Here is a 10,540-nt window from a genome sequence, read left to right as displayed (position 1 = left end):
AACATGAACAAAATTTGAATATCACACTAGCAAATACACAAGTCTGACTAGTTACAAGTCCCATTTGTTCATACAAGGAAATAGAGATTTCTTTCCTCTGTCCTCACCAGCCACAAAATTTGTCTCTGAAATCCATGCGTTTGCTACATGTATGTGAATTTTGCCCATACAGCCACGGAAGCTCTAGGTGGCTGGTTAAATTCAGGCTGCAAGGCTGAAATTCTGTTTCCTCCTTCGCCGCGCCCCCCCTCCCTCCCCCCGCATGTTACAAGACAGCTCCAAGCTGTAGTTGCAGCCATTTTGGGTTTTTATTTTATTTCCATGCCAGGATGTTCTACCCAGTCTCTGGTTTTAATCTGTGAGCCTGGATTTGGTCCTCCATCTCACATGAAAACGTGTAAGACCATAGTATACACAGAAACCAAATTCCTACTGCCATTGCCCTGTTTTCTGAGTCTAGAGCCCAGCAGCTCCATGGCATTTAGCCCAATACTGTGTTTCTGCTCTGTTCTGGTAAAAATATCCATCTCTTTTTTTACCTGAGCCTTGTCTTTTTTATATTATCCATTTAAATCTCATTTAGAATTATTATGTAATTTTATTAGAAAGGCTGCCAGAACATGACATCTCATACAAGTATCTCCTATCTAGTATTTCCCACCACACTTATAGAGGTATAATGTACAAATAAAATTGTACATATTGAAAATATATAAGATGTTTTGATATGCATTGTGAAATGATTATCACAATCAAGTTAATTAATACATCCATCATCTCACATTTTGTTGTTGTTCTGAGAGTACTTAAGATCCACTTGTTTAATACATTTCAAGTACAGTCATGCACCATTTAATGAGGATGCTTTCTGAGAAATGCATCCTTAGGAAATCTCATTGTTGTGCAAACATCAGAGAGTGCACTCACACAATCCTAGATGTTATAGCCTACTACACACCTAGACTATAGGATAGCCTACTGCTCTTACAATACAAGCCTATATAGCATGTTACCAAAACAATCTCATAAGATTAAAACAAGCACACAAAAATTATTCAATCAAGAGAAACAGAACACACAAGATGTATGAGGCTGCTGCTGACATACAGCATATGTTTGACAGCTGGATTTTACTTTTTTGCTTATCCCTTCCCCCTTTTTACCCAGTCACCCCAACCTCCCCTCTAACAGCTACCAAAGTGTTCTCTGTATCTGAGTGTGTTTCTATTTTGTTTGTTCATTTGGTTCATGAGATTCCACATATAAGTGAAATCATATGTTATATGTCTTTCTCTGGCTGGTTTATTTCAATTAGCATAATATTCTCTAGGTCCATCCATGCTGAAGCAAAAATTTCCTTTCTTAACAGCTATGTAGTATTCCACTGTGTAAATGTACCACTGTTTTTTTATCCACTTATCTACTGACAAGAGGCCCAGTGCACAAAATCAGTGCACTGGGGGGGTTGTCCCTCAGCCCGGCCTGCACCCTCTCGTAGTCCGGGACCCCTCAGGGGATGTCCACCAGCCGACAGTTGGAAATCCCTCTCGCAGTCTGGAACCCCTCACTCCTTATCGTCCACCTGCTTGCTGGTCCTTACTGCTGCTGAGAAACTTGGACTCATTCCTCTGTGGTCACACAACTGTCACACGCCAGGCAGTCCCTCAGAAATATCTTGGCGTCGGCCAACTTATGGAATTCTCCCTTCTCTCCGTTCTCCTGAGCTGGACTCTGGATGTCAACTGTGGCATTCTCTTGGTCATCGTTTCATGTTTTATTTTTTTTCCAAAATGTTACAAAGTTTATATGAATATAACATACAAAGATGCAGCCTCCTTTGTAGGAACAAGGAAGAAAGGAGTTGTCAAGTAAGGCACACGGAGCTGTAGCAAGCACCAGCTGTGGGGAGGGACAAGGGGGAGAGGAGTTGGCACTGGGCCTGAGGCCCTAGAGCTGTTGCTGGGGAAGTAGGCATCTCCTCTGAGTGCCACATTCTGAGGCTGAACTAATTGGTCAAGCTGTGGCAGAGGTGGGTGCCATATCAGCCATTTTTGGTGTTGTTTACCCTTTCCCACCCCAGCTCTGTTGAAAAATCCCAGAGCCCTGGATTCCAAAGGCCCCCTCCAGAGCAGAGGTCCTGGAAGGGGTGAGAGAAAGTGAGTAGGGCAAGTCTGAAAGCCAATATGTCTGTGTGCTGAGGGATGGCCGGAGACAGTGGTGAGAGGTAGCAGGGGAAGGGCTCTCATACATACCTTTCTGTGAGGGCCACAGGTGAAGGAGGCCAGGGGAGTAGGGTAGGGATGGAGCACCATGGCCCCAGCCTCTTAGGCATCCCTGTCTGTCCTCTACAGTGTACATGGAGGAAAGGGTTGCCTCTGAGGAGGGGCCAGGCCAGGCCAGGCCAGGCTAGGTGACCATCTTCAGTTCTGGCTGAGGTGATGATCCTCTCCCTGAGATGCCGTCTAACTGGTGATGGCAGAGAGCCCAGTGCCTCTTCGCTTCTCAAAGAACATGTAGTCAATGAAGAATGTGGCTCCCAGCAGTACAGCCTTCACTCTCACATCCAGATCCAGTGGGAACTGCAAGCCACAGTCATCTCCATCCGTGAGGGCTTCTTGGAAGAGGCCCGCCTCCCCCCACTGCTTGCTGATGTGGCCCATGCTGTGGGACTCATCCGGAGTCTTCACCTCAAAGTAGGCATCCATGCCACAGCCACAGGTCCAGCAGGGTTCCACCACTCACAGGATCATATGGCAATCAGCATCTTGAATGGAGAACTTGGGGAGGAAGGGATGCCAGGGCTGCAGGACATGGCCAATGGGGGTGCCTGGTGGTGACTGTACTTCCATCTCTCGGTCCCCAGAGTCCACCAGAGGGATACAAAGAGGCCGGCGGCCCCACAACACGGACATGCACAGTAGTTGCTCTCTTCAGCCCCCTGACCCAGGGGCTGTCTAGCCCCTGAGCACAATTCATACTGGTTATTTGTCTCCCAGCCTAGGAGCGTTTCCACTCATTCTAATGGTGAATCAGAATCTAATCAATCAGCACCAAGAATTCGAGGTGGGGCAGAACTGGGGACTGGCTCCCTTAGTAGTCCTCCCTAGATGCTCCACAAGGAAGAAAGGGTACCGCCAGCAGTCACTGCTGGTTGCTGCTGGGAGTATCCTTTCTTCCTTGTGGAGCATCTAGGGAGGGGAAGCAACCTCAATGCCCGAGGCCAAGTTCCAGGAGGCCGGCAGCGCTGTTGGGATTGTGCCAGCAGCGCTGGTCCATTGGTGCCTGGCTTGTCCTCTTAAGATTGAACCTGGAGGACTACTAAGGGAGCCAGTCCCCAGTTCCGCCCCACCTCCGCCACCGATTGATTGGTCTGAGGCCCAGGAGGAGGGACCAAGAAGTTGCCTTTTCAGCCACTTGCCGCACTGATTGATCAGCTCCCACTCCCTCAGCTCCCCAGCCTGGCATTCAGTCAAGCCTTTGGTCATTTTGGACGTTATGGACCCTGGGTTTTATATATTAGGATGGGCACTTGGGCCGTTTCCAAATCTAGGTTATTGTAAACAACACTGAAATGAACATAGGGTGAATATATTCTTTCAAATCAGTGTTTCAGGTTTTTTTGAATAAGTTCCCAGAAGTGGAATCACTGGGTCATAAAGCAGTTCCATTTTTAATTTACTGAGGAAACTCCATACTGCTTTCCACAGTGGCTGCACCAGTCTGCATTACCAACAACAGTGCACAATGGCTTCCTTTTCTTCACATCCAAGATAAAACTTGGTTTTTTATTTATTGACTAGAGGCCCAGGGCATGAATTTGTGCATGGGTGGGATCCGGCCAGCCCAGCCCCAATCGTGGCAGATCAGGGTTGGGCCTATCAGGAGGAGGAGATGGCGGGAGGTTGGCCAGCCAGCCTTCCCCAGTCGGGGCCCAATCAGGGCCATGCTGACTGGGGGGAGGGGCTGAAGGAGGTTGGCACAGACAGGCTGGCTTTCTGCACATGGACATTAGCTGTGTGCAAAAGATGGTACTCATCATTCTCAGGGAGCCAGCCATAAGGATGTGTGGGTGAGGCATGCAGAGCATCGGGCATGTATGTGGGCCAGCTGGGGCAGGAAGTCCCCAGCAGCTCAGGGTCAGTCTTGCTGATAGGGTCCATAAAGTAGTTAGTAAGAACCACGTCAAATCAATAAGTTCCAAGCCCTAGGTGCTATACTCCCAGCATCTCCCAGCCCCTCAGGCATACATATTACCTGAGTATTTTAGGTGGAGAGAGAAGAAAGTAGGACTCTTTGGAAATATCCTGTGCAGCTGGTGGGGAAGAAGATATATGTTCTCACATTCCCTTATGGAAGAAATCTCAGAATAAGGGAATCTTTTTTGGCAGCGAGTTGTGTCATTTGGGAGAAAGGTACGCTGGTAAAGTGAAAATTTCTTCTTATTCTCTTCAGTGCACCTATTCTTGGAATTTTTTGCTCCAAGGCCATGCTGGAACTCCCAAACTCCTATCAGTATTTTGTCTATGGGTAACTGTCAAAATCAATGCTCTGTGTATGGGAGGGTGGGAGAGGGGTGACAGTAGAAAACTCCTATTGCACCATCTTGCTGACATCACATTCTATCAATTCTTAACATTACGGGATTGTTGTGAGGCTAAAACTCTATATAGTAAAAATTCTTTGTAAATAATAAAGTCAATTCAAATGTTAGTTATCCTATCTAATAATAGACAAACATGGTAATTAACCATACCTCTGCTAAGCTTCCCATTGGCTAATCAGGGTGATATGCAAATTAACTGCCAACCAAGATGGCGGCCGGCAGCCAAGCAGCTGAAGCGAACATGAGGCTTGGTTACCCCGATGATGGAGGAAGCCAAGGTTCCCTGCCTACGGCGGCCCAGCTCTGAGCTCCAGATGCAACAATGTTGCAATTATAGAAGCTAAACAAACCCCAGGTACCTGCTTTCAGCCAGCCGGCCTCGGAGCTGGAGCTGCAACAAAGTTTCAATTACAGACGGTAAATAAATGCCAGAATAAATTTTAAAAAAAGAAAGAAAAAGGAGAGACTGGGAGCTTCAGCCGCAGGCTTGGCCTGCTTGAAAACAGCCCTCAGCCCATCATCCAGACTGGCCAGGCACCCCAGTGGGGACCCCCACCCTGAAGGGGGTGCGGGCAGCCTGAAAACAGCCATCAGCCCCTCATCCAGGCTGGCCAGGCACCCCAGTGGAGACCCCCACCCTGAAGGGGGTGCGGGCAGCCTGAAAACAGCCATCAGCCCCTCATCCAGGCTGGCCAGGCACCCCAGTGGGGACCCCCACCCTGAAGGGGGTGTGGGCAGCCTGAAAACAGCCATCAGCCCCTCATCCAGGCTGGCCAGGCACCCCAGTGGGGATCCCCACCCTAAAGGGGGTGTGGGCAGCCTGAAAACAGCCATCAGCCCCTCATCCAGGCTGGCCAGGCACCCAAGCAGGACCCCCACCCTGATCTGGGACACCCTTCAGGGCAGACCAGCCGGCCGCCACCCGTGCACCAGGCCTCTATCTTATATAGTAAAAGGGTAATATGCAAACTGACCCTAACAGCAGAATGACTGGGAATGACTGGTCACTATGACACACACTGACCACCAGGGGGCAGACGCTCAATGCAGGAGCTGCCCTCTGGTGGTCAGTGAGCTCCCACATGGAGGAGCTCTGCTCAGCCACAAGCCAGGCTGATGGCTGCCAGTACAGCAGTGGTGGTGGGAGCCTCTCCTGCCTCCTCAGCAGTGCTAAGGATGTCCGACTGCAGCTTAGGTCTACTCCCTGCTGGCAAGTGGACATCCCCCGAGGGCTGCCAGAGGAATGTTTGATTGCCAGCTTAGGCCCAATCCCCTGGGGAGCTGGCCTTAGCCAGCAGATGGTCATCCCCCGAGGGGTTCCAGACTGTGAGAAGGCCCAGGCCGGGCTGAGGGACCCCCCCCCCCCCCCCTAGTGCACAAATTTTTGTGCACCGGGCCTCTAGTCCTATATAATAAAAGAGAAAGATGTAACTTGACCATCCCTCCACTACACTCACCAGCCAATCAGGAGTGAGTATGCAAATTAACCCAACAAAGATGGTGGGTTAATTTGCATACACAGGCACCGGGCAGAGAGCAGAGCAGGAGAGCCGGCAGCTTGGGGGACGTGGCTCCTTCTGTCGCTCCCCCAAGCCACCGGGTGGAGAGCAGAGTGGGATAGCTGGTGGAGAGTGGAGCGTCTTGTCTATGGGTAACTGTCAAAATCAATGGCAAGAAACAGTAGTCATAGTTAACCAGTGCCAGGCATTTTAAAAGCTCTTAACAAGTAATACTCCATTCAATTCATTATCATTCTTCCCATTTTAAATGAGAGAAAACTGAGCACAGGACAGTTAAACAATTTGTTCAAGATGACCCAGATAGAAAGAATCAGACTGTCAGAATTTGAACTCTTTTTCCTCAAGAAAGTAAAACTTGGAACTGCCTTATGACCTAGCAATTCTACTTCTGGAAATATGTCTGAAGAGACTTGAAACATTAATCCTATATAATAAAAGCCTAATATGCAAATTGTCCCCTCGACCAGGAGTTTCACCGGGAGTTCAGCCATTTGCTATGAGGGCCGCAGCTGCCAGGACCGCAGGGGCCAGACAGGATCACCATGGGTTCACGCAGGAGCCGGTCTGCTGAGGCCGGCTGGGAGAGAGATAGTGTGCTGCCCACCCAGCTTCCATGCGGCACCACTGGGTGGCCCAGAGGCCCACGCTGCACCCCAGCCCATAGCGTTCGGCCACACTCACTGCATCTCCACATGGAGACTTGGGCACCATGACTCAGGTAGAGGGGGGCACGTGAGGGCCCGGGGGTCCAGGAGCTGCCTGGGGCCCAGGGATCAGCTGGGACCTGCCCTTCCACACCAGACATGGATGCTTTGATCGCCATCCAGGCCTACGGACCACACCTGTGCACAAATTTCGTGCACCAGGCCTCTAGTTTAAAATAACACATGCAACTCTATGTTCACTACAGCATTAGTTACAATAGCCAAGATTTGGAAGCAGGCCAAGTGCCTATTAGTAGGTGAGTGTGGATAAAAGGGCTGTGGTACATCTACATAATGGAATACGACTTGGCCATAAAAAAGAAGGAAGTGTTATCTTTGGTAACAGCATGGATGGACCTGGAGAGTATTATGCTTCAAGGGTGGGGAACCTTTTTTCTGCCAAACATTTAGTTAACTCACCACTAATACCTTGGCAGGGCAAGACCAAATGATTTCACAGGCCTGATATGGCCTATGGGCTGGATGTTCCCCACCCCTGTGCTAAGTGAAATAAGGCAGTCAGAGAAAGACAGGTATCATATAATTTCACTTATATGTGGAATCTAATGAAAAAATAAACAAACAAATAAAATGGAAACAGATTCATAGATACAGAAGACAGACTGGCAAATGGCTAAGTGGAGGAGCTTGGGGGGCTAGATGAAAAGGGTAAAGGAATTAAGCAAAAGCAACAACAACAAAAAAAGAAATGAAAAAAAAAAACCCATAGACAAGATTTGAATTCCTAGCCCCTACACAAAGTTGCTTCTGTAGTAAGCAGAGGTAAACCAAAGATGAGTATGGGTGGAAGAGCAAACACTGTACTTTCTTTTCAAAGATGCCTTTCAATGGACTCCTTTTCTTAAAATATCCTTGAATGTTGAAAAGCAAACAGAATCAGCTTATGTGGCAAGCAGTTATATACAAGGAGAAGGTGGGTTTGAGCAGAAACCTATAGTAAGAGAAATCAGAAGATTTTTCTTTGTTTTTCATAATCTTCTAATTTACTCTAGTACAGATCATTGAGTCAACCATTCTCATTTCCTGAACTTCTTTGAAACATCCCAGGAGCTCTTTTCAAACAGAAAAGAGAATTCAATATTGAAAAATAAATTGTTCTTTCTCCTCTTAAAGAGCAAAAGCCTAGAGTATGCTAGTAATTGGGCGGGGGTTGAGGGGGAGTAGATAAAAACTGTGAAATCATGCTCACTGTTTGAACAGCCACCCCAATTAAAAGGCACCCTGGGGTTCCTGAGAATCTGTCCATCGCTCACAGCAAACACAAAGTACTCTGCTGTGAGTGCCTATAGAGTCACTTTGGCAAGGCCCCTCCTGGAGCCATGTGATCAATAGGTATCCCTTACCTTTTTTAGAATACAGCAGGAATTAAAGATGCTGAAAACAGCAATGTCTCCTCACCAAGACCACATTAACCCAAACCCACAGTGGTCCAGCACCAGCTCCTGGGAAGGCAGCCCTCCTAGGGTTGCACAGCTATGGACAGTGTGGTGGGGAGGTTTTGAATTGCTTCAGATGCAATCTGGGGAAACACTTTAGGAGCTGCCAGCTCAGTCATTTTCTCTACTTTTCAGAAGTTCTGTATATGGCTCAGTGGCTCACCAGGCACACTTCATGTCCAGGTAGAAACAAAAGAGAGCCAATGTGTGAGGGAGGGATAGACTGCACAAAGAGTCCAGCTCTACATCAAAGCTTAGTGCGCAGGTATTGCTAAAACAAAAGCTTTCAAGTAAAACTAATATGTAAAATCTTGATTTAATAGAAGCTCAAAATTAGAAAATAAAACTGGAAATGCATAAGTTAAATACAGAGAGACAGAAATAATGAGGGGCAAGAGGCCACTCATAAAAAGTGACTGTAAATATAAGACATGACTCGGTAGCTCCCTCACATTAAGAAGAGAAAAACTTTGCTTCCTCTAAGAATGTGGAGGGAATAGCATTCCCCTACCTCTATTCTCTATCTTGTTCCTTTCCCCTCCTCATTTCATGGGTTTGCAGATGAGAAGACTCATAGAGTGCAACTTGCAATCATGCTCTGGCTCCCCAGTTTTTAGAAGGTAGTAATTTTTACATTCACTTCCCAAGTGCTTGAAGTACCCAACTCCACATAACCTGAAAAACGTTTAAACCGGCCCTAGCCACTTTGGCTCAGTGGATAGAGCCTTGGCTTGTGGACTGAAGGGTCCTAAGTTCCATTCACATCAAGGGCATGTACCTCAGTTGCAGGCTTGATCCCCGGCCCTGGTTGGGGCATGTGCAGGAGGCAACCAATTAATGTGAGAGGTCTCACATCAATATTTCCCTCTCTCTTCTCTCTGTCTCTCCCACTCCCTTTCACTCTCTCTAAAAGTCCATGGAAAAGAGATCCTCAGGTTAGGATTAACAAAAAAAAGAAAAGGAAAAATATTAAAACCATATAAGTCCATGGTGGAAAGAGAGGGGAGTCTATATTTCCAGTAGTTCCTGGACAGATAAGCTCAGTAAAAATTTACCAAATTAATTTTGATTTGTCTGCTCTTCTCATATACATACCACACAATGCCTCATTTCACTAGGATAACATTTTGAAATACTAATCTGCAATTATTTATTTCTCCCTGCATTGTTTCCTTTTTCTTTCCATAATTCAAGTAAGCAACCAGATTGTACTCTTTGCTCAAGATAAATGTGGAAAAAGAGAAAAGCAGCCAATAATCTTTCTATTATCTTCCAAAGTCTCAGCTCTGGAACTCCTCTGTCCATAGAAAAGGATAAAAGAAGAGGATTCTCATACAGTAACAATGTATTAGCCAGAAACATGAAAGGAAAGAGACTTCCCCCAGAAAGAAAAACAAGGGCTTTCCCTGGACAGAAAGAAAAGAGAGAGTGTGTGTGTGTGTGTGTGTGTGTGTGTGTGTGTGTTCTGTGGGACTGAAGAGCACAGAAGAGCTTTGCTATGCTTGCCATCAAAGCCCCTGAGCGGGGGAAAAAAAACAGCTGGTGCTGTGAAGAGGTAGATAGGACCACTGGCAGCCCTGCAAAGGATTCTGGGGGCTGAAGTAAACTTCTAAACTGGCAAGTCTAAGACAAGGATGACACATATCTTATGAGTGAATTATGTAAGAAAAGGCCATTTTCAATAATAAAGAATTTTTTAAAAAATAAGAAATTTGGAAGAGCTCAAAAAAAAAGGCCAAAAGCCCTGGCTGGTGTTGCTAAGTGGTTAGAGCATTGGTCCATGCACCAAAGTGTTGCAGGTTCGATTCCTGGTGAAGGGCATGTAGCTAGGTTGCAGGTTCCACCACCGGGCCTGGTCAGAGTGCCTGCAGGAGGCAATCAATCAGTGTGTCTCTCTCACATCTCTATTTCTCTCTCTCTCTCCTCTCTCTCTCTCTCTCTCTCTCTCTCTCTCTCTCTCTCTCTCTCTCTCTCTCTCTTTCTCCTCTTACCTGAGGTGAAGCTCCACTCTCCTCCTTCTTGGATGACACACTTTGTCTTAGACCTACAAGTACTCTCCTAACTCAGGGGTTTAATCTTTAGAAAACAAAAGCCAAGAGGGAGAAATATTTGCCATGCAACACTGTGTTGGTTGGCCTGCTACATCTATCCCCTGAGATAATAAACACAAAGGAGCACATAACCTGCTTGACTTCTTGGAAGGAAAAATTAAAAATACAGGAAGAATAAAATATATATCTTTCAGAATATTATCTC

At 46.9% G+C, this 10,540-nt stretch overlaps 1 pseudogene; it reads right to left on the bottom strand.

Moving 5' to 3' along the window:
• Nucleotides 1–2,462: 2,462 nt before the first annotated feature.
• Nucleotides 2,463–2,849, bottom strand: LOC139005619 (phospholipid scramblase 3 pseudogene; annotated as a pseudogene).
• Between the last annotated feature and the right edge of the window lie 7,691 nt (nt 2,850–10,540).

Source organism: Myotis yumanensis, unplaced genomic scaffold (assembly GCF_028538775.1).
Source record: "Myotis yumanensis isolate MYYU_CA2020_CCGP unplaced genomic scaffold, mMyoYum1.0.hap1 SCAF_1, whole genome shotgun sequence".
Lineage (NCBI taxonomy): Eukaryota > Metazoa > Chordata > Mammalia > Chiroptera > Vespertilionidae > Myotis > Myotis yumanensis.
The sequence above is the reverse complement of the archived record's forward strand: the minus strand, read 5'-3'. Positions and strand labels throughout refer to the sequence as shown.